At 43.4% G+C, this 24,320-nt stretch overlaps 1 protein-coding gene across 11 annotated transcripts in view; it reads right to left on the reverse strand.

The window, feature by feature from the left end:
- MEGF11 (multiple EGF like domains 11) overlaps window positions 1-24,320 on the reverse strand; it is a 385,567-nt gene that overhangs the window by 332,938 nt on the left and 28,309 nt on the right. Inside the window, exon 1 of one of the 11 annotated variants that reach the window (XM_050967527.1) lies at window positions 12,285-12,347. The exons of the other annotated variants lie outside the window; for them this stretch is intronic. The gene's annotated coding sequence lies outside the window, so the exon portion shown is untranslated. Of the gene's footprint in view, window positions 1-12,284; window positions 12,348-24,320 lie in introns of those variants that run through there. 11 annotated transcript variants of the gene reach the window in all.

A 24,320-nucleotide genomic window follows, 5' to 3' on the forward strand; every position in this document is an offset into this window, starting at 1 on the left:
GTTCAAGTGCCAGGGACAATAATGTAGGTCTTGAGTTCATATCCAGGATGCCATGAACCGGGAGACAGGTTTGTAAGATTCCAGAATCAGCCCAGTAGGAGGGAATTATCTATTTACCAAATGCTGCCTGACTTCCTCCATGTGAAATCGGATGATATTAGTTGATACTAAGGAGTCAATCAGCTCATAGTTGTAGATGCAAAGAATGAGAAGTTTCAAAGCTTCACTTAAAGGCTATGGGAGGCAAGAAAAAACGGATCAGAGAGAAAACAATTATAGGGCATGATGCTTTCCTAGCTAAGAACAGGCACTTTTTGTTTTTTTCACTCATAACTCAGAAATGCTATAAATTAAAAAATAAAAAATTGGCAAATGGTCAGAGGAAACTAGTTGCTTTTGCTATTAAAAAAAAAACCTAGTTTTAAATGGCTAAAATGTTGCGGCTTAAAAGGAGCTATTGTACATGAACACTAATTAATTTCCTAAAGATTTTTATTACATCTCCATGACACAAGCGGCCTAATTATCTGATAATGCTTTTTCCATGTATACAGGAAAGATACTGTTGCAGCATGTACTTTGATTGCACTCAAAGAATCTGGAAAACGTGACTATCTGCCTATTGTGCCAAAGAGCCAGATGATAGGGAGCACCAGAGCAAAGTCCTTCCACCGTAGGTGTAAATGAGATAACCATACACACACCAGAGTTGGAGCCCTACATTCTTCCCTGCTCCCTCACACATACACACAGCACTATTTCACTGCCCTATCTTCAGCCAAGAGGGTGTTCTATTAGCAGGCCTTCAGGAAAGCTGAAAGAACAGAGCCAGCAGACAGCCTCTTGCCCTCTGCTTCCCTCCCAAAGCTTGGAAGTGTCACTCCTTTGATAGGTCTGAACTCCCCAACACTGGGGAAAGGAGGTTGTTCCTGAGACCAGGCCTTGTATCTGGCAGCACAACAGGGCACTGGGATAACATTTAATGGCTAAAGCAAACATCCACAGATGGTGGAACCACAGGGAACATACAAATACTGGCCAATACAGGGAAGTGCCAAACAAATCTGACCTATAGTATGCAGACGGAGTTCCAGGTTTTCATCGGGGCCTTGTTTTGCTTCAATCAAATCCTAGGAGTAGTAGTAGGTAGAGACGATCGCCACGGAGACCTCTGTAAAGGAGAGACCTTAATGGGGCTCTCATGCTGCAGTGGAAAAACCACTCTGGAGAGCGTGGGAGAGACGGGCCCACTTTGGTGGATTACGGGTAATAAGTACATGCTACTCTATGAGTTCACCCTACTGACTGCAAACAAGCAGTGCAGACGTATCCAGAATCAGAGAGAGATGGGGATGACAGTAGCCCAGAAGAAGAAATAGGTGAAAGCCCCAAAATCTTCCACTGTATAAGTCGCTGAAACGGGTAACTGAAAGACCCCAGGAGTCAGATACCACAGTGATGGGTGAGCTAACAAAACCCTAGAGAGGCAGATAGATTGATACAAATCTCAAGGGCAGATCCTGAGGACCTTTTTTTAATTTTCACTCCACCCTCAACTCAGACAAAATTTCCACTGAGCTCAACGCTTGGCAATAATTACAGACTAAACACACTAGAAAACGGTGAGAGTGGGCTGCGCTGCTAAACCGGCACCATAATAACTGAATGCTTATGGTTATGTTTCAGTGGGGCATAGCCAGTGAATGCTGGAGTCCTCTCTTGTCTCAAAATGCATGTAATTTGCCTAGCACTAAAGGCAGTTCACTCATTTGCATCATGCGTACATACTGAGTGACTCAACCTTGAAAGTGCAAGCTATTTGCATTGGAACAGAAACTGGATCTCTAATCAAGATACCCTTATTTTCCTAAGCATTATCATATGCTGTTTTACTGAGTTTAAATGGGTAATACAAAAACACTGTATGGCAGACGAAATATAAGGTGGGGAAGGGAAAACTGGAAAGATTACAAACCAATCTGCGAAGTCTAATCTCTCCTTGATGCAAATGAGTAACTCCCATTAATGCCAAGGCAAAAAACTTTACACAGAAAGGAGAGTACACTCCAAAACTGGCTAGCTACTCAACGCTTTTCAGCGGTACAGCCTTCTGTTAACTGCTTTGGTGGCATTTAACTTGTTCAATTAACTTGCCAAGGATCAACGGGGGTTTCACAAGAGTAAGGGTTGAGTAAACTACAGAGAAATATCCACACATATTTTAGCCCTACTTCTTAAATCTGTTAGGGAAATTTTGTTCCCTTCTCCCAGCTTTAAACTGCCTCAAAGCCATCAGACAAGCCAGTGAAGGATTCCCCCTGCACAGGGAATCTTCCAGTGGAGTAGAGGCATCATACACCAATCTCTCCCAGCTACCAGTTAGAGAAAGTAGCCAGAACACCCTCAGGCAGCATTGGCAGCTAGTGTCGTTCACAGCAGCCTTAAGGCTGCACTGATTTAATCCAGGGCCTAGGAGGCAGTGCAGACCCATGATCAGAGGAGACAGGTGTTTTTGCCCACACCCACACTTCTTTATAACTCTCTTAAAACTGTTCTGTTCATAATTACCTATACACAATACTTGAGAAATAAGGGCCCAATCCTGCAAGATTCTGAGTACCTCTAGTGAGGTGCTGAGAGTCCTCTGACTTCTTTGGGAGATGAAGAAGCTTAGCACTTCCCAGGATTGGGCACAAACACGTAACAGAGAAAAGAGAAGGAAAAGTACGATCTCTGAGCACAGTCTGTAGATTTCATTTTTCTGTTTCCTAAAACTGTATGTGCCTGGAATGAACGCATGCCCTCTCTGGCAGAGTAAGGACTATAGAGTGAAAATCTGAGAGCAATAATCCATTGCAACACTTTAGGGGAAACTGCAAGCAATTTCCATTCTATTGATCCTCCCTGAGCATCAATGACACACTGAGTTTATTTGGAAAACTAATTCTAGGACATGGTGCAGAATGATATTCTAGTCAAGCTATCTGACTGAATAGCTGCAATTTAATGATGTATGTTGGGACACTTTTAAACATGGTATGGTACACTTCCCTGTATATGTATGTGCAAGTGCATGTGTACCATAAAAAGTGAGCTTTCCTTTCCAGGGGCAAATACATGATTAAAAAAACATTACAATTTATCAATTATGTTGCTGTGTTAAAAATAAAATAAGTTGAGTTATTGTGCTTCTGGCAAGAGTCTAGAATTCCTCTATACTACTCCAGGGGGAATTCTGTGCCACTGCCCGTATGCAGAATTCATGTCCCCCGCAGATTTCTTTGCTTCCCCACAGAAAAGTGACTTTCTGATGTGGAAGCAAAGGGAAGCCGCAAGAGCTGTCACGTGCCGCTCCCCAGCAGTATGGGTGCATTGTTTTGGGGGCCCGGAGCAGCCAGCGAGGAGGTAAATCAGTGGGGCCAGGGCTGGGGACGCCCCAGCCAGTAGCTCCTACCCTGTGCCAAGCTAAACTGCTAGTCCTGGCTGGGCTAGGGAGGACAGGAATAACTCTTTCTGTGCAAGGAGCAGCCAGGGTTGGGTCAGACCCAGTCACAGAAACCTCTCTGGTTGCAGGAAGCTCTACATCACCACCCCTACTTCCTGCCCCCAACACTCCTCAGCCATGGGGGAGGGCAGGGGGTGCTGTGCAGGGAGCTGCTCCCTCATCCACCCAACCCCCACGTATCTGGACCGATCTGTAATGTTACCTGATTAAAATATGACCATATAGACCACTGTTATATATTCGCTGCAAATCTTGTATAAAGGTTGTCAAGTGAGGTGTCTATGAAGAGGTTATATTTGCTGGTTATGATTATGCTGTCTGTATGCATGTATCGTTTTTATATTTGAAGTTAGAAGTATTGGCTCTATACTTGGATTTCAAATATTTGCTCCTGGGGTAATGCCCACAAGGTAGCTAGCCAGCACATCTTGGAGGGACTATTCAAATTGAGTGACCCATCAAAAGAACATGTAACTGAAAATGGACCCTGGGAGACACCCCTCTACACTTTATGCATTTCGCCTAGTCACAGCAGGAAATTCCATTGACATGGGACTTGCCCATGTGACTCCAAACCCCATCTTGTTGCTGTAATTTTCCACAGCCCTCCACATGGCAAAAGCTATAAAAGACCCTGGAAACACCTCCATTTTGTCTTCAATCGTGCTTCTTACCTCTGGAGGAACTTTGCTACAAACTGAAGCTCTGAACAAAGAACTAAATGACCCATAGGCGCCAAGCTCCGCTCCCCCTCCTTCCCAGCGCTTTCCACCTACCAACCACCTAACAGCTGTTTGGCAGCATTTAGCGGGGAGGAATCGGGAGGAGCGGGGACCCAGCACACTCAGGGGAGGAAGCAGAGAAGAGGCAGAGCAGGGGAGGGGACTTGGGGGAAAGGGAGGGGACTTGGGGGAAGGGCTGGGGTGGGAAAAGGTGGGGCAGGACGGGAGGGTCGAACACCCACTGGGCAGAGGGGAAGTTGGTGCCTATGGAATGACCCGTGCAAGCTGTGGGTGTACTCCAGAGACTTGACTTAACCCAGCAGTTTATACCATCACTGCTACAAGCTTCAACCAAGAACTTCGCCATTACTGTATATAATTGATTCCTTTAACCAAATTTAACTCTCACCCTTCTTTTTATGAATAAACCTTTAGATTTTAGATACTAAAGGATTGGCTTCAGCGTGATTTTTGCGTAAGATCTAAGTTATATATTGATCTGGGTGTGTGGCTGGTCCTTTGGGATCAGAAGAACCTTTTATTTGATGAGACTGGTTGTAAAGAACCACTCATCTCTGAATCTAGTGTTTTTGGTGGTGATATAAGAACTGGAATGCCCAAGAAAAGTGCTTTTATGACTTCTTGTTAGCCAGTGTGGTGAAACAGGAGTTTACTTTCATACTGGTTTGGTATATCTTATGAAAAAATAGCCACCAGTTTTGGGTTATGTTTGCCCTGTTTCTCAGCAGTTCGTTCTAAATTTGGCATCCTCAGTTGTGACCAACAGAGGCACGGTTACATCATCTCATATCCAGATCACCCTGTCAAGCCTCATCCCCTGCACCCAGAACCCCACCATTGACTCTCCTGAACTCAAACCAACACCATAACAAACCTCACTCTCTGCATCTGGAGCCCCCCTGCACCCAGATGCACATTTATTTATTGACCAAAAAAATTGCAAAAATGTGCAGAATTTTAAGATAGTGTGCAGAATTTTTAATTTTTGGAGCAGAATTCCCACAGGAGTAACTATACCTATTAAATGTAATATCCAATCATATGTTCCAACATTAAACTGAAAAATTTCTCAAAAAACACAAAAATGGCTATTCTTTTTAAAATAATCTCATTATGTATAAATCGATTTTCTACATTCATTTTGCTGAAGTGACAAGGAATTTTCAAGCAACTGATTTTTCATGAAGACAATTCTTACTTAATTCCTTTGCTCACTTAACAATGAGAGTGCATATAAATAAGACAGTTCTCTTTGATCAGCATTAGCAGACATAAGTAGGTGTATCAGCAACATTTGACAAATGTGTCTGGGTTCCCCCGAGTAGAGAAATGTCATTAAGGCACAGGAGAAAATCATTATCTGGTCCATAAATGATTACACAGTGATGGGATCCTATCACTCCCTTCACCACAATTTGCAAAAATCTGGTTTTTAAACAGACCCAGAGAAATCCATTCACATTGGGTTGCATATCACAAAATGCCCTTGAGAGTGGCGATTTGGAACCTGTACCTGCCCTCATTACACTGACAAACGTCCGCTTTGAAGAAACTGGAGTCTTAATTGGTGCAAGGAATGCAAAACTAGCCTTTTAGTCCTGTAAAAAGCCCCAGCCCAGTGTTCCAAAAAATTCCACGGAGCCAAACGTGGAGCTTTGGTTTATTAAATATTCACGGTACAGTTTTGTTCCAAGAGAGGCTGTGCTGTAGATAGTTACCTTGACATTCTTGCTTTTGCTTATGAGTTCTTTTTAATCTTTTAGCACAATTCACTTCTTTTGAAATCTGCTCACAATCTTAGCTTGTTTTATTTTCCCATATTCTGAATGTTAAGATTTTTCCCGTTTTCATCACTTTTTTTTATTTTAAGATTTCACTTAGTTATAGTTATAACTGTTACCTCCAGGGCCATAAAATGCAAGCATCACCCGCCTCTGATTCGACACAAGACAACACTGACCCTAACTGGAATACTGTGTGGTCATAAAAACGTGGAGGTAACCTCTCTTCTCCCTCCCACTTCAGAAATGGGCATCCTACTCTGTGCTCCTGTTATATCTATACTGTCCTTTGGAAGCCACACTTCTGACCATCTGGGAGCATATGGTGGGGCTGTTAACGAATGCATACACCAACAGCTTGATGTGTAGGAAACCCCATGAGTTCAAATTCCCAGTGGTCCTGCCATTGTTTTTTTCCTCCCAAGTAAGGCAGGGTTTGGGCCAAAGTTGGTCTGAAAGATGCTGTGCAATCCAAGGCCCCAATCTTGCAGAGAACTTTGCATGAATGCTAGGGTGCGTCTACAGGGAGCAATGTGCAGAATTAGGGCCTAATACTGCAGTGTCATAAAACCATATTCCATAATGAACTGCAATAAGGAATATCATCCTTTAATAATAATGTTGTTTAATATTTCTAGCGTGCCATGAGCAAACAGGTCTCTTTCCAAGAAGACACAGGAAGAAAAAGATTCCTTGTCCCAAGGAGCTTGCAGGGTAACTCAGAGAAGATATACTGCACAGGACTAGAGCAGAAAAGTAAACAGCAAACTATGAATGCTTCCTGAAATAAGTGGATTTTAAGAAGTAGTAGGATGTGAATGAGTGGCAACAGAGGGCTTGGCAGGACAAGTAGTGGGAGACTGTTCCAAATAAAAAGAGCAATAGTTTGTAATCAAAGTTTAAGGATGAAACATTGATTTGGGACAGAGTGGAGGTCCCTTGTTAGGAGATCTGGTTTAAGAAAAGAAATAGCAGGTTTTCTCATCTGATACCAGTGTTTCCTTGGCACAGACTGGATCTGTACATTAATCAAGCCACTTGTCCAAAGGGGGATTCAGTATTGTTCAAATAAACTCTTAATATGAGCACACAAGGACCAGATTAATCCAACAAAGATCGACACAGGTGCAGAAAGGCTCTTACTCCATCTGAGCCCGGGTCCATGCTCCCAGAAGGAAGTGTTTCCACAATGCGGCTGAGTCGGAGAAAAATGCTAGGTGTCCACTGAGCGACAGAAGCTGCCCTGACAATCTCATTGCCCCGAGGCTCTCTTCTAAGCTAAGCAACAAAGCAAATGCCAAATCCATGGCGGTTCTATTAAGGAATTCAAAAGGTCATTGCCCACAGTAGACAATGAGAGGCTTGTCCAGTCGGTTGCCATGAATCAGGGATCTAGACCAGGAGTAGGCAACCTATGGCACACGAGACGAAGGACGCACACGAGCTGATTTTCAGTGGCACCCACACTGCCTGGGTCCTGGCCACTGGTCCGGGGGGGGGGGGCTCTGCATTTTAATTTAATTTTAAATGAAGCTTCTTAAACATTTTAAAAACCTTATTTACTTTACATACAACAATAGTTTAGTTATATATTATAGACTTATAGATAAGACCTTCCAAAAATGTTAAAATGTATTACTGGCATGTGAAACCTTAAATTAGAGTGAATAAATGAAGACGCGGCACACCACTTCTGAAAGGTTGCCGACCCCTGATCTAGAGAAAACTCTTGCATTTGAGATATTACATACTGTATGCTCTTAGTAATAACCCAGGGTAAGGGATTGGAGATTCAGTCGTCTCTAAAAACACACACCACTGCATCATCTCCAATGCTTAATGGTATTCAGCAAAAGGAAGGGCTCCCTGTTGTAAGCTCTATGCTTCTCCATCCGGGTTTCTAAATGCCAGATCCTAAAAGCGTTGCCACTGAAAATGACTCAAACAGTCACTTTCAGGTAATAGTTCCCACCTCCCCCCCCCCCCCGCACCGCCCCCAAAGTATTTGAAAACATTTAATCTGACCTGTAAAATGGGGCACAATTCCAATCCCAGCTGTGCATAAATCACTGCCTGAAATACACGATTTTTTAACTTCCTTTAGTAAGACCAGGAGTGGGGGGGGGACACCGGGGAATGACTCAAAGTTCCAGGAAAAGATCCAAAAATAACCAAATAAATATATTAAAAAACAGTGTATGAAAAGCCTTTCATTTCCTGAAGTTTTCCACTAAAATGTCACAATCTAAAATAAACCCCTCCTCTATTTAATTTGCTCTCTTTCTCATCTAAGGTCTCTGTCAAAGAATCAGCATGCTTGAATAGACCTCACTGCATGAGCTCCATTGACGGTTTATTAGTGGAATTAGGTCGCTGCTTGTACGCTATTCAATAGTCCTGAGTGTGTGCAGCACGTGTCTTCGTTCAGGAAATTTACCATTCTGAATGTGTTGTCCGTTTTCTTTTCTTTGCCTTCACGGATGGGAGCAAAACGAGGTACTGGGCCTTAAAAGCTAGTTTATTCCCCAGCCAGTATGTATGCTCTGCTGCAACTTGTTAGCCATTTAAATAATAATCAAAATATCTACTTAATATAACATAACAATGGATTTGTAAATAGAGTTTGAAAAATATTTCTTATCAATCTATCAGATTTAACTATTTTTCTTTTATCACAGTTTGGTCAAATTGCTTTCCTAAATCTCCCTCAAAGGCTCTGCCATATGGTTTCGACTGACTTCCCCTGGAAAAGATCAGGACAAGTCTAGCAGCATGCAGCTCAGCAAGCATAGGCCCTGTAGTATCCAGATTAACTCAAACAGTAGGAAGTCCTGTCGTACCTTTTTCTCCTGTTTAAAAAACAGCAAAAAACATTGGCCTTTCAGATGTTTTCAGACTGTCTACTCATGTCAGCAGAATTTGCTGTTGACTATGACCTACAATCTTCTCTTAGCAAATTTGGCCAATTGCCATTTGAGCAAACTGGGATCAGTCACATGCGCGTGCGCACACACACACAGAGTTAGGATTAACAGTTGAAAAATCATTAACGTAATAACACTCCTTATAAAAACTTAATTGAAGCATGACTTTTATTTACACGCTAATGGACAGAAAGCCCTCTGTTCAGCAATACCCAATGCAATCAAGGTTTTGGGAAGAAAAACATAAGTTAAGGCCTTGATACAAAGCCCACTGAAGTCAAGGGGAGTCTGCCTATTGGCTGCAGTGGGCTATTGATCAAGCCTTTAAGATACAAAATGGAAAGCAATACGCAAAACGCAACCCACCATCCCCACTAATCGAGAATGGGGTTACCTCAAAATGGAGACCACCGAACTACTTAAGTTTCTTCTAAGAGTAGGCTCTCTGGTGGTCTGTGCTCAAACAGGAATCCCAGATTCACAGGCTTGCAGAAACAAGTCATTTCTGGGGAAACAGTGCCCTGTCTAATCCCTCGCTCAAAGAAGGGAACGGAGGCAGGATGCGGGGAAATCTGCATCCCTGTGCTCTACAGCATACTCTCAGCACAGCCACATTTTGGAGATAAATCAGCAATCACAACGGACAGTGACTGCCGATTCATCTTCAAAATCTGGCTGTGCAGAGAAAATGCTGTACAGCACAGCTCAACAGTGGCAAGGGGGGCAGATGGTGAGGTGCGTGAGGGATGGTGAGGTGCATGTGCATGCAAACATGCACTGCTCAGATGCCAAGGCTACTGCGGGCCTGAGTCTGCAATAACCACCAGAGCATGGTTTGGCCCCATTCTCCAACCTGGCCATGCAATGTTGCCATCCCACAGAATTGGCCACCATGAAGTTTCACTGGCTCCAGAATTTTTTCATAATTCCATATCATCCTACAAGCAAACTTCACAAGCCAAACGGTTACCCTGTTGAAAATGGGCATGTCCCAGGAATACTAGACAGCAGGGATTAGGGATGCAGCAGAGGCAGATTTCTCTTCTTATTGGGGAGAACATGGCTCATTTTCATGTTGCTCCTCTTTGGCTAGAGCCCTGTAAGGATGTCGGCTGGGAGTTATTACAGTCCTCATTGCCGAAGAGAGGAAGTGATATGGGCATTAGAAATTGGAGGGGAAGGAGGAGAGTCCCAGCAGAACTTCTTCCCATCCCAAAGCAAATCACAGAGATCATCTCTGTGTTGCATGCAGAATTTATTTTAAGATATCGGTGTTTGATTTAAATAAAACAAAAATCTGCTTAAGATACATTGTTTCATCTGCTGAGTAGCAAACACCAACACTATAATCACATCAAAATTGATTGGTTTAAAAATGTCCACTTTAATTAATTTATTATAAATACTTACAGAACAGTTTCAGACAAGGTCTAATGCACCATGGATTAAATGTCATTTACTTGGAATGCTTGGGTTAGGGAAGGGAAAAAACCCACCCATTACTAAAACAAAACACTGCTGACTTTAGTCAACATAGCGTACGTTTGTGAAGGAGAATTGGATTCCTTCTCGCAGTATCTGATACAGCTATGGATTCAGTGTGTGCTCATCATTTTAAACATTTTCAGTCAATACTGATTTTTTTTCAAACTTACACATTTTGTAAGGGTATTTTTTTCATGCTGAGACTAACAACTTAGCAGAGTTTTAGACCCCAATCTTGCAAAGCTTTGGCAGGAACAGAGCCTTATTTATTTACAAAGGGCTAGACTGGGGCTTTGCCACAAACTCAGTGAGAGATGAAGCATGTGTAACAGATTTAGCAATTTCCTCCGATACGCTGAACAAACCACAATGAAATGAAGTTAAAGCTTATTAAATTAAGTTTAAGTATCTTTGGAGTCCACTGCATTAAAAATGCAAATTTGATGTATTATTGTGGGTTTGCAGGGAACTTCTCGGGGTGGGGGAGGGCATGCCCAATATAAACCTGGGGAAGTGTTATGAGCTTCAAAGGACTATTTGAAACAATATGCCAGACAAACCAAGCAGGTTTCCTAGGAAATACTTGCCGGAGGTGAATGACCAGCTCCGGTTATGTAAAGACCGTTTTGAAGCTTCGCCCTGAGTATGGGACTATTGTCTGGCTGATCATCTGTTCATGGTCTCTGCATTTCAGAGACCCAGACTGGATAAAAGAGGGACTCAGATTCCTGGAAGTGCCTGTTCTGAGCTAACAGCTGACCTGAACCGGTGACCACAGAAAACCCCCTGGGTGGGATCTGAAGGAAAGCTCACCTGCCAGCACCCTGGGTGGATTTGGGGTGATCTCTGGCGAGTTTATTAGCATGTGTGTAGGTTCTTTTTGTTTTAATATTTACGCTGTAATGTTTTTATCTTAAGAGTAAATGTGCTTGCTTAGAAAGGGCTGTGTGGTAACTTAACTGTGGGCAGTAACAGTCTGAGGAGAAGGCAAAGCAGGCCTTCTGAAGCAGTCCACTTTGCTGGGGATTCACAGTGCAGCCAGGGAACTGTGCAGCCTGAAAAAACCCTGGGACGGGGGGAGTAATTTGCTGCTAATCCACGCCAGCAGATTATTCTCCCCCTTCGAGTTTGCTGGCTGGCACGGCCAGGGAAAGATTCACTCATTCCCTTTGCAACTACTCAGGGGATAGACATGGGCATTGAATACACGTGTACTCCTGCTTGCCTGGACCAAAGTCTGGGTAGCCTTTGCAGAGCATGTGGCAGAGTTTTACCCTTACACCCCAGGCAGGCATGCAGTCCAAGGGACAACTGACCTATAAAGCATCTCTCGCACAGATGCAGACAAACCCCTGTACTGCTGTCTCCATTTCTAACACACACAGGCACCAATCTACAGCCAACCATCACCATTACCCACTGATTTTCAGTGGCTTGCTACTTTCGTATCCTTGCACTACAACCTTTGAAATAGACATGAACTATCGCCCTGGCCCAGCAAGCAGAAAATGCTCAGAAGCAGATTTCAGAAGATAAACCCCAGAAAGAGATTAATGAGTAGAACCCATGGACTTCTATTCAACAGCACCTGGAGCATAGCATCCCAAAGTCTGTGAGAATGCAGCCACAGCATCCCTGCTGGCCAGGTAGAGGTGGTCACTGGGAGGAGAAAATGGACTTACACACAGCAGCCGTCAAAAAGCAAGTAAATTTTAACTCCTCTTCTTACCAGCCAAGAGGTGAAAGGAAGGACAGAACCTGCATCCACACATCCGATAGTCAAGGGACGTAAACCGAGTAACCAAGGCTGAACTCTTACAGGGCCACACCAGGAGAAGATCAGTACCTGATTCCTTCACAGACTGCAGAGATCCATCTTTGCAATCAGCAGTGGCTAACAAGTCTGATCCTTTGGCCAACAGGTATCCGGTAAATTCTCCCAGGCCTGTCTCAGTCTCAGAGTCTTTATTGCCAGTTCTGCATGGAACACTTTATGCCTTCTGTGTGTGACTGAGTTTTAGGAAGTTATTACAGCAGATAAGGACATGTGCTGTGCAAACAGTGGATTCTTTGATTCGCTGGCAATTCCAAGGGGTGGGATGGGGGAAATCAGTTCAATCTGACGCTGAAATCTTTTGAAATTTTCAGCAACAGGGAAAAAAAAAAGTCATTAAAATTTTGCGTTGGGTCTGTAACGGGGCAGCACCCACCTTTTGCGAGCACCCACTTCTGGTTGGGTGTGTCTGCAGTCTTTCAGTTCTGGGACCCTCGTCGATGGTTCTCAGGCAGTTTTCCAGTGATACAACCCTCCGGCCGAGTCTCACATACTGTCTGTATGTGAATCAGAACAGACCCCTCCAGAGTACACATTTCATCAGGGGCCTCTCTCGGTTGGCATCTCTTTAGCCTTCCCTGGGCTCAGTCTTTTAGTCTTGGCCCTGGTATGGGGCCATATCCCCAGGGCTTCCTCCCTGAAGACACTACCTTTCTGCAGCCCTCCCCAGGCTCAGTCCTTATTCAGTCCCATCACCCAGCTAGGAGCTCCTTTGTTTCCCGCTGGTCCCTGCCAGCAACCGTCTTGGGCTCAGTCCTGGCAGGCAGGCAGGCAACCACTCTATCACTCTCATGGTCCCTGCCAGCAGACTGAACTCACTGTGGCCCTGCAGCTCCTTTTATATGACTCTACTGGGCCATGATTGGTTGCTCCCTGCAGTCTCTCTCATTGGCTGCTTCCCTGCAACCACTCTAGGCTGCTTGCAGGACTTCTCTTCTGCTCCTTTCTGGGACAGGGTGTGGCAGGACCCTGAGGCCTCCAAGCCTAGTCAGTCCTGTCACAGGGTCAAAAACATTTCATTCAACCCAAAACTAAATGTTTTCTTTCAATTCTTTTCATGGTTTTTAAGAAGCTGAATTAAATTGTTGTTCTGAATCAAAAACGTTGCATTTCAAAAAAGTCAAAACAAAATGTTTCAATTGCCTCCCTTCCTCCCCAACCAAAACAAATAAGCAAAATCTACTGCAAAATGTTCTGGGTCAACCCATATCTGCATTTTCCATCAAAACAAATTTTGATTGAAAATTTTCTCCTAGGTCTATTAAGGACCATCGTTTTGAGGCATCTGGTATCTTGTTAGCTTAAAGTTATAAAAGCTTAGAAGAACATTAGTTATCCAACCATCACAATTAGAAATCAGAAAATTCAGAGATTAGATGAAATTTAGAACAAACAATTATTTGGTGACAGAGTCCAACACACCCAGATCCCACTGTGTAAGAACCTGAATAGAACAGAACAGTCTATTCTAATGTGCCTAATTTGCCAAAAGATTCACTTTCTCCTATCTCAAAACACGTCCCACATGCTAGATCTTGCGAACACTTTTTGTAACCGAGAACGCTTTCTGCTCAGAGCCCCGTCATGGCCAGCATGGCACAGCAGCTCTCTCATCGGGCTAATGCACTCTACCATCACTCCAGCACTGCGATGGTTCCCCTTCCAGAGACTCACCCTCCAGCCAGGTCACCATCTTTAGTCAACCCCTTCCAGGGTCACAACTGTACAAACTATAAGTCCCAAAATCTGTCCTTAACACAAACAAAAATCTCCCCCCCCCTCTCTGGGGCTCTGCCTCAGCCTGTAGCCCCTTCTTACTGGGCTGGACAACCTCTGCGATGGGCTTGTATGTCCCTTCCTTGGGGCCAATGAGGGAACACAACCTCTGAAGTTATCCTCTGTCTCTTGCCTGCTTAATCAGGCTCTCTCCCTGCCTGGGGAGTTTCTCAAGCTCTGACCTTTCTGCCTGGCTCTCTGCCATTACTGAAGCTATCTCCCACTCTTAATGGGGAAATTGCCTGGTTCCCCTCAGGTGGGGCTCAGTCTGTTATCTGGCTGGCTGAACCCCAAGCTCTCCAGCCCAAAGGGCAAGACATTCTGTTACATCTTTCATTTTAAGTTTTTAGGACAAGCCATTTTTGAGGCAAAGCAGGTCAGAGAAAACATTAGAAGAGTTTTCAAAATAGGTGCTTCTAAAAATATTTCCTGTTACCCATAAGTGACTTAGGAACTTAATAGTGTAAGTCTCTGAAAATGGGATTGAAGTTCCTAAGTGACTTGGGTGCTTCTGAAAATATTTTCTGTTCCCATATTTCAAAAACTCAGATAGTGTTTTCTTTGCTCTATTTTAGGATGCAGGAGCTTAAGTCTCATCAATGAGATGTAATCTCCTAAATGACTATGTCCTTTCTGAAAATGGGACTCACGCTCCCAAGTCACTTAGGTGCTTTTGAAAATTTTACTCTGTCTTTTTCACAGCACCCCTTCCCCCGCATCTCAAAACCAGTTTTGTCAATAAAAGCTCAAAAATGGGCCAAATGTTCTCAGCTGCTGCAGACCACACACCGGAAATTTGAAGCAGAGGAGGAATTTTTCCAAGGATTTCAGTGTGTGGTCCCATACTGTCTCCCCTTGCATCGATACTGTATGCCGAAGTACTGGATCCACCTGAAAACCTAACTGGTAATGCTCAAGAAGATGAAGTAAGTAAGTATATGTGACTGAGTTAGTGTCAACACGAGAAACTTTACATTTTCCTGACTTGTTTTCACATTTTTAAACCTTAAAGTTGCATAAACATTTTTTGGATTTAAAATTTCCCAGTTTGTTTCCTTCTTGTAAATAAGGGAATTCGAGAGGAAGACACAATTCTGAGTCATCTTTTCTCATTCCATTAACGTCTTCCATCCTTCCCTTTCATTTTGGCTGCTGGGAGGAGCCTAGATGGGCGATAACTGTCGACTTGGCTACTGAAAGGGGGCTCATCTTTTCCTGACTTGTGGGAACTGCAATACTACAGAAGATGATCAGCTCCATTCTTCCACACTGGGAACATCTCAGAAGGATGCTTTTTGATTTCCAAATAAATCAATTATCCAAGCCACATTCATAGGTACTGGAACTAGGGGTGCTGCCAAACCCCCTGGCTTAAAGTGGTTTCCATAAGGTGACGAGATGTCCCAATTCTATAGAGACAGCCCCAATTTTTGGGTTTTTTTCTAATATAGGCTCCTAGTACCCCCACCCACGTCCCGATTTGTCAAACTTGCTGTCTGGTCACCCTAGGTTTCCATCAAATACAGGGTTCACAGTTTGGTTCAATGGCTCTCAGCACCCCCACAATACAAACTGTTCCAGCACCCCGGTCATGTACATTTCCTGGGTAGTGTTCCAAGTGTTGTGCAAAACACATTGTAGAAGACAGTCCGCAAGAGAGCCAAGGACTGAGCACAAATCTTCAAGTCCCAGAGCAGTGCTTTATCCATAAGCCCACCCTTCTTTTCTATCTCCTTACATCTTACGTTCATCACTGGTTACTGAAAATGCTCCTCTACCTGAACAGCAGTGCTGAAAAACATAGGCAAATTCTTGAACAACGATAAAAAGAAGAGAAAGCAAGTTCAACAAAAACTCAGGAAACGTGATCGTTTTATCAGACTCTTCCTCTACAAGACTCCACCTGGCAACTCCTTCTCAATTACGAAGGCATAATTTCACAACCCACTGCAAGTGCAAGAGTATTTCTTTGATAGAAAGTCAATTTAGGTTTCTCATCAAGTGAACACAAGCTTTATTTCTTTTCTTGTTTATAAGCAGGAAAGCATGAAGCCACAAAGAGCAAAAAGCCCTCTGTTGGTATATAAAAAACTGCTGTGCTACTGAGTAAAAGCTTGGCCTGAGTTGCAGTCCATTAATAGCTATCTGTGCTAGAAAGACATTCATGTATTTTTGTTTGTTTTTGTTCACCAGTTCCTACTCTCCTAAAGACAGCCAAAGGCTAAATAGTGCTGCTTCTAATACAGATTAAACAGCATGCAATTCAACTGGCGGCACTACGCTTTCAGCTAAGAAAGGAGTTATGTCATGTAAAAAGAAAGAGGTTTTCTTTGGAAGTGTGCATTCTTCTTCTTTCATGACATGATGAAAGGGAAGGGTTGAATTTTGTAGCTATATACTAGCATCACCAAATTTACCCAAAGATCTGCTATTTGCAGAGCGCCTAGTACGTCGCTAATGCCATGTTCCCACTGAAAATAAAATGAGAATAATAAACAAACACAAATTGGCCACGAGTGTTGTAGTAGCCGTGTCAGTCCCAGGATATTAGCAAGACAAGGTGGGTGAGGCAATATCTTTTATTGGACCAACTTGTAATGGTGAGAGACAAGCTTTCAAGCTTACACAGAATTCTGCAAGTCTGGGACCGGTACTCTGTCACAGCTAAACACGGGGTCAAACAGATTGTCTAGCATAAGTAGTTAAAACAAATTTCAAGGGACCACTCCGGGTGAATACCCCTACAGTTATAGGGGGGAAAGGAAAGGGTGAGAAGGCAGCTGGGGACAGGGAGGTTAATGGTTTATAGATTATAATAAGCCATAAATCCAGTGTCTCTATTCAGTCCATTATTTCTGGTGTCTAGAAAAAAAAAAAGGTTATGAATTTAAGCTCCCAGACTTGTCATACAAAAGTGTCGTGCAGGTTTCTCTTGATGAGGAGGACTGAGAGGTCTCACCAACAGAAGTTGATCCAATAAAATATATTACCTCACCTACCTTGTCTGACAAATTGTCCATGAAATTCTGTATATATATTATATGCACACATTTTCCCCTTTCATTTCATGGCATATACAGCCAGCTTCACTCACACAGAGTACTAGCTTACTCCTTTAGTAGACCTACAAGTAAGTCCGTCAGAATCTTTTCCACAACAAGTTAGCAACCCAAGGGCCTGTTTCAGATCTCAGTTGCACTGGGGTAAATCCAGAGTAATCCACTGAAACCAGTTGTGCTACTCCAGATTTAACCTGAGATGACTGAGATCACAGGTCAGCCTAGATTCTTTGACAGAGAAAATACAAAGAGTATTTTTGCACTAATGGTAGCTTGTAATATGCAATTTTGCATCAGCAGTTTTTAGTCAAGCTATTTAATTAGTGTTATGGTTAAAGAAGATTAAGCAAACTGCATACACTGCAACAAACAATCTAAATTGGCTTTGCAGTTGGAACAGTTATACTTCCCTGCCAGCTGCCTGACCGTTTGTAATTCTAATGAGTACAGTCAACAATCAAACACTCTCTCATTAATCACTACTAATAAACTTCATTGATCCTTAACACTGGGATTTCCACCCCAAAGCATCCCAGAAACAACACCTCGTTTTCTATTAAATAAGGTAAGTGCAGAAGTGGGATAGAAGCGGCTTTGGGATAAGAGGTAAAAAAGCCACCAAAGCCAGTATGCTAAGCACCCTATCTAAAACGATGCACTGGTATTAGCTCTCCTTCTCAATAAGGCAAGCTCCTATTAAAATAGAAAGGGGAAGCAAATAGCACATCTGACTTTGGCAAGTACTGCAGTTTGTTTTGTTACTCAAGGCATTGACCTGCATACAGGAGAAAACAGCAGAGATAGCTATTGGTCACTGAATTGCTCGGTAATTTCCCAAATATACTGCTTTTGTTTGAGGTCCGTCACTATAAATGTATATACTGAAATCCCAATATGCTCTACAATTACTATTACTGATCATTACTCTTGCAATAGCATCTAAGGGACCCAATGAAGGTTCAAGGCCTTACTATGCTAGGCACTATACAAACAAGTCTTTAAGGTACCACCGGACTCCTTGTTGTTTTTAAGGAACACACACAGTCCCTGCCCAAGACTGCTCACCATGAGGGGGGCCTCTATGTTTTTTGCCACCCCAAGCGTGGCAGTAAGGTGGCTTTCAGCAGCTCACCTGCGGGAGGTCCACTGGTAACACAGATTCAGCGGCATGCCTGCGGGAGGTCCACCGGTAACACAGATTCAGCGGCATGCCTGCGGGAGGTCCACTGGTGCCGTGCCATCGGCCGAATTGCTGCCAAACTGGTGGACTTCCCGCAGGCGCGCTGCCAAAAGCCGCCTGCCTGCCGCCCTCACAGCGACTGGCAGGTCACTCCCCGCCGCTTGCCACCCCAGGCATGTGCTTGCTGCGCTGGTGCCTGGAGCCGCCCCTGCTCACCATCCAGGATTCTGACAATCTGCAATAGGTGGATAAGCAGACCCATGGGAGGAAAAAGGAATAATAAAAGACAAGGGAGCGTCTGTATCAGGTAACATTTGTAGAGGGCCTTCAGATGTCACAGTTAGCCACTAGTGTAACGAGTGCCACGTGTTTGTTATCTGAAGGCATTGCAGCAAAAGCAGGCTCTCAGGAGGGATTTTAAAGCTGCTACAGTAGAAGATTTCTGAATGCTGATCAGGGAATTCAACTCAAGAGAGATTTCGCACGGCACCTCAACAGGTGTCTCATCTTTAAAACTGACAGTGCTTATGAAAGGGTAATGTACGATTTACAACAGCACTAATGAGCAGGGAAAGGCCATTCTTTGAAGCCATTATAACCAGGCAAGGAAGAACAAACAAAAAAGAAGGAATTAAAAGTAATACAGTGCTGCTAAACCAGCATGTGCAGCAGGATCAATACCTAGTGTTGGAAAGGCGCTGCTCTAAAGGAGTGTACAGCAGTAGCACAGACTGTCATGGCACTCAGGTGCATTTCTTAAGGAACCAGTAAAATATAGCCTTCAATAGGGCAAACTGAGGACTGTATGAAAAAAAAATACTAATATTGTTTTTTTTGTATTAAAATCACTAAAGTTAGCTATGTCAGAGGCTTTGGCTTTAGGGAATCTGAGTGCTGCAGCTATCTTCTCCAAAAAATATCCTCAGCTTCGAGAGAATGGCTGCTCAGAACAAATCGTTTGACCTGGCTGTGACAGTGATTTGCTGTATCAACTTGGGCAACTTACTTCATCTGCCTCAATTTCCTCAACCTATAAAACAGGGGCCTTCTTTCATAAGACACTGAAGTTCTTGGATAAAAAGTGAGCCGCAAGAGTTCAGTGTCAGGTCCCCAAGGGCAGCATGAGCACCTTTTACTGCAGAGAAAATCACAATCCATGCCAAAGTTCTGTACCTGGCAAACTTGGAACATCTGCCATGAGCTAGAAAAGGGCCAAATTACAAATGGTATGAAGGCGAGACCAGGGAACATATAAAAAAGAGCTATGTTTGATTGGAGAGCTGAATTTCTCCTGAAATTATTTAAGCAAGACTGAACTCCTGGCACGTGAGAGTCTCCAGATCTTTTCCAGTTGTTTCCACTAATGCTTTGCTTAGCTTTCTGAACAAGGAAGTGTTCATGGAGGATACAGTGGTACAAAGCAATTCAATGACAACGTGGCAGTCAGAGAAGCCTACAGATCACTTATAAAGACAAATATATAAAGATTTTTCAAGATCAAAGTGGCTCATTCGGGAAGTAAATACCCAGTACTGTGTCCTTCTATTTCCTGCCTCATGTCTTTGGACAGCATAATCAACAAGGCTGCCTTTGTATTGTATGTTGTGCTTGATTGTACATTAATGCACTAGATGGTACTCAATCATCTGTTCTTGTCCGCAAGCAGTGCTGGGGATTTACAGCCATATAAAGGAAGTTAAAAATTAAGTATGAGCAAGGCTAATCAGAAAAACAGGCAAAGTCAGCTATGAACAACAGTCCCCAATAAAGGCAGAAAATGCAGAACCCACTCAACACCTTATTCTTTCTAAAGTGTGGGAAAGGCTTTGATAACCACTGTATATTATTTCCATTATACTTTGCTCATTAAGATTACATCAGCAATGCAATAGAAAGCTTTTAGCCTGTTACCACCCAGAGCACAAGCACTAACAGAACTAGAGCTTTGCTTCAAATACTGAGCTATAATTTCTCAAGATATCTCAAACATATCCCATCCCCCTTTGTTGCCTGACCCTTTCTAAGATTAATAATGTTTGGATTAATAGCCAGTTGATCTGACTGTGATAAGATTCTTCCCCCAGAATTAGGCTACACCGAGCTAACACTACAGAGTTCAATATCTGGTGGGAAGTCTTGGGGTGGATGACAGGAACACTCACATGAAAGGCAATGTAAAACCTTAGACATCTTTATTAACATAACGGATAAAGCTAGAAAAGGCCCAAGCCACATAACAGGATAAAGATAATACAGTATCGGGGTTATCTGTGGTATCATTCTATGCATAAGCTCTTAGAATTACACACTCAAGCCCTTTGTTGGGGGACCTGGTGGTAAGAGACAAAAGACACGCCCTGTCTCTGGCGTGCCATAGTGTCCGATGGGCCAAGCTCCTGAATGAGTTGAAGGGGCAAGCAGTAGAAAAGCAGACAGCAATGGAAGTAGTCTAGAAGAGATCAAGCCCCAGACCACATGGTAACTGCCTTGTTATGGGGTGTGAGCATCATCTGCTCATGCTCAGCCCTCCATGCCTATTTTTAACCTTTACACCCACATAATACTGAAGTGTACTTATTCTATCAGTTAAAATAATGATACATGTCACTGCCATTTCAGCTCATTCTCAGACCCTTCAGCCCTTGCTTAAATGGATTTGCGGTTATTACATCCACGTGCCTTGTGGTAGCACTTTTTGGACCATTTTAACGCCTACCATTGAGTAAGCTCTCCTTAGTCCCCAAAATCTAAAGTAATTGTTAGGCCATTAATCTATGCCAAAGGTTATGGCCCACTTAACCACATTTGTGCTAACTTATGCTTCAGTTAATGTCTTACAGGCCTGTAGGTTTCTTGCATTACAGCTGCATATAACGAAAGCAGCTAAAACACAGTGAAGGCAAGCCAGTGACTATAAGAGGCAAGCTTGCCCTATGGACTAAACAGGTCACTGCTGTAGTAGAGTAGCACATATAGTTTATACTACAGGCCCTGGATTATGGCTGGACTCCAATGGAGCTGTCCATGGTTTCTGCAGTTTTGTTGTAGCTGTTTTGGTCCTAGGGTTTTAGCGAGAGACGGTAGGTGAGGTGATAAGCATGTCTCTCTCTACTGACAGACAAAGCTCCAGGAATTTGATGGAGCTGAAACCACAAGTCAGTGTCCTTTTATACAGTGGGACCTTTGATTAACACAGTTCTTAAATGAAAGTGTTATAGGACGACGTACAAGCAAGAACACTGGTACATCAGATCCTGACTGCTACTCAGAACCAAGTCTGGGAGGCAATCTGTAGAGTGCATGGCATTTGGTGCTGTATCTGCAAGTGGATGGTGCCGCAGGAAACATGTTCAGTTCAGGAATCCACCAAAAATCTCTACAGGGGATAGTGTGAAGACTGACAATATGCCTACTCAACCAGACATTACGACGCAACTCAGGAGTGTAACCTCCCTACTATTGACAAGTACGAGGTGCAGAGCATTTCTCGAGAAACTGCCAGATGAGCAGGCCATTCAGTGGTTTAAATTATGAAAGAATTTGTAACTATTGAAATGTATAGTCACAGGGCTACCAGCGAAGGTGAACTGCGATGGCAGATCTTTCCCCTCAACTCTGTCTATAAGAGAAGAGTACATTTCTGAACCTAACTGAGCAGGGATGTCAAACATAAAGGACAGAATAATTCAATTCCAGTGAGCAATATATGGAAATCTGATTTGCCCTGTTTCCGCAAGCGCTCATGCATTGTGGTAATAAAGTTAAGTCTTCATAAGTCATTCCTCTCTGCATGCTTGGGTTTCTCATGTTTGACAGCTCAGCTAGCAAAGGTTCACCTGAAATTAGAATCTCTTCATATCCAATTCAGGAAAACTACAAACATATGCTTAATTTTAAGCACACGCTCATGTTCTGCTGAAGTCAATGCAACCTAAGCAGACAATTAGAAATAAGCATGTGCTTGAGTGCTTGCCTGAGTTGTGGTCTTCAGCATGTATCTAACACCAATTTGCGTCCCCCCGAATGGTCCAGATCAGACTCTAGCCTATCATATCTGTTTCCATGGAAATGAAGCGACATCAACTCACACCATGCATTGTGTCAATGCCTCTGTGTTTTTCCCGGAAAAAGACAGCCTCCAGATCTACCTTTAACATCCAAGGCGAGGTGGAAGCACCAACCCCATAGTTGCATACATGGAGATTTCCAGCAGGTCTGAGCCAATTCATGGAAAGGGCCACTGGGGTGATGTGCAATTTGGAAACACAGTGCCCCCAGGTGGTGCCTGGCTAGCCAGAAATTCTCCATATTTCACAGTACAATGAAAAAACTCAATTCAGGAATGAAACTGCAAAATAATCACCACACATTTAGGTGCCCCCTGCTGTGACTTAGCTGAAGAAAAGGATCCTCGAGGGATGCTGTAAACTCTCATGGAGAAATCTGCAGGACCCTTTGCAGTGTCCTATACTAGCCTAGAGCAGTTTGAAACCTGCCATGAAGTTACTGAAGCCATCAAATACCATATTCTGGCCCAGATCCTCACCTGGCGTAGATCAGCATAGCTCTGTTGAAGTCAATGGGCCACATCTTCAGCGGGTGTAAAGTTTACCTAGCTCATCTGAAATCAAAGGGCCCCAGCTGGGGTAAACTGACATAGCTCCACTGAAGACAACACATCTACAGCAACTGACACCGCTGAGGAGTTGGCCCTCGGAGTTTCTAAATAAACAGAGATATTTCTTGGTGGTCATACTGAAAGAAGAAATAGGACAGGGGCTACAACTCAATGGAAATCAACAGAAGGTAGGATGAGCTGTGGCCGCTAGCTAGAAAGGTGGAGACACAAAGTGGGAGCCTTTGCCAGATACTTAAAATGTCGTATGTTCTGCCCCGGGGGGGGCGGGGGAAAGAGGTTTAGAAACAGCACAGTTCAATCTTTATCGTGCAGTGAACTGAATGAAGGTCTGATATTGAATGACATTCCATCAAGAAAATGAAAAGCTAAGGACTAACTTAACCATGCAAATCCTGTTCAGGCTTCATAATAAGTTGCACACGTCTTATACTGATTGAGTGTTCTGGGGATCCATCTTCATGTGATGCAGAATAATACACAGTCCTTCAGCTGTGTCATGGAAATGAAAGGCTAGATAGGACATCAAGAGGTCCTCTAGATCAGCCCCCTGGTGCTGATGCAGGACCAAGTAAACCTAGATCACTCCTGACAGGTGTTTGTCTGCCCTGTTCTTAAAAACCTCCAGTGATGGGGGTTCCACAGCTTCCCCTAGAAGCCAATTCCACAGCTTAACTACTCTCTGAGTTAGAAAGTTTTTCCTAATATCTAACCTCCATCTCCTTTGCTGCAGATTAAGCCAATTACTTCTTGTCCGACCTTAAGGGAAGACAGAGAACAACAGATTCACAATCCTCTTTAGAACAGCTCTTCGCATATTTGAAGGCTGACCTCGGGTTCCCTCTCAGTTTTCTTTTCTCAAGATTAAACATGGCCAGTTTAACCTTTCCTCACAGGTCAGATTTTCTAAACCTTTTGTCATTTTTGTTGTTGTCGGGACACTCCCCAATTTATCCACATTTTTCTTGAAGCGTGGGTACCCAGGACACAGTACTCCAGCAGATGCCTCACCTGCACTGAATGGATCAAGAGAATTGCCTCCCATTTCTTACATACAACACTCCTGTTAATATACCCCAAAATGAGATTAGCCATTTTCACAACAACATCACATTTTGGACTCATATTCAATTAGTGATCCACTAACGCCTAGATCCTTTTCAGCAGTACTGCTCCCTAACCAGTTATTGCCCATTTTGTAGCTGTGCATTTGATTTGTCCTTCCTAAGTGCAGTACTTTGCACTTGTCTTTACTGAATGTAAGCTTTCCAGGACAGAGAATGTCTCATGTTTCATTCCATACATATTTTTAGAAACAAACTTTTTCATATGTAACTGGAAAGCCTATTAGGTTCCTGCAGAGACAGGGTAAAGTGTGACATACAGGGGTCATGTGT

The sequence above is a fragment of the Gopherus flavomarginatus genome, chromosome 9 (genome assembly GCF_025201925.1).
Source record: "Gopherus flavomarginatus isolate rGopFla2 chromosome 9, rGopFla2.mat.asm, whole genome shotgun sequence".
Taxonomy (NCBI): domain Eukaryota; kingdom Metazoa; phylum Chordata; order Testudines; family Testudinidae; genus Gopherus; species Gopherus flavomarginatus.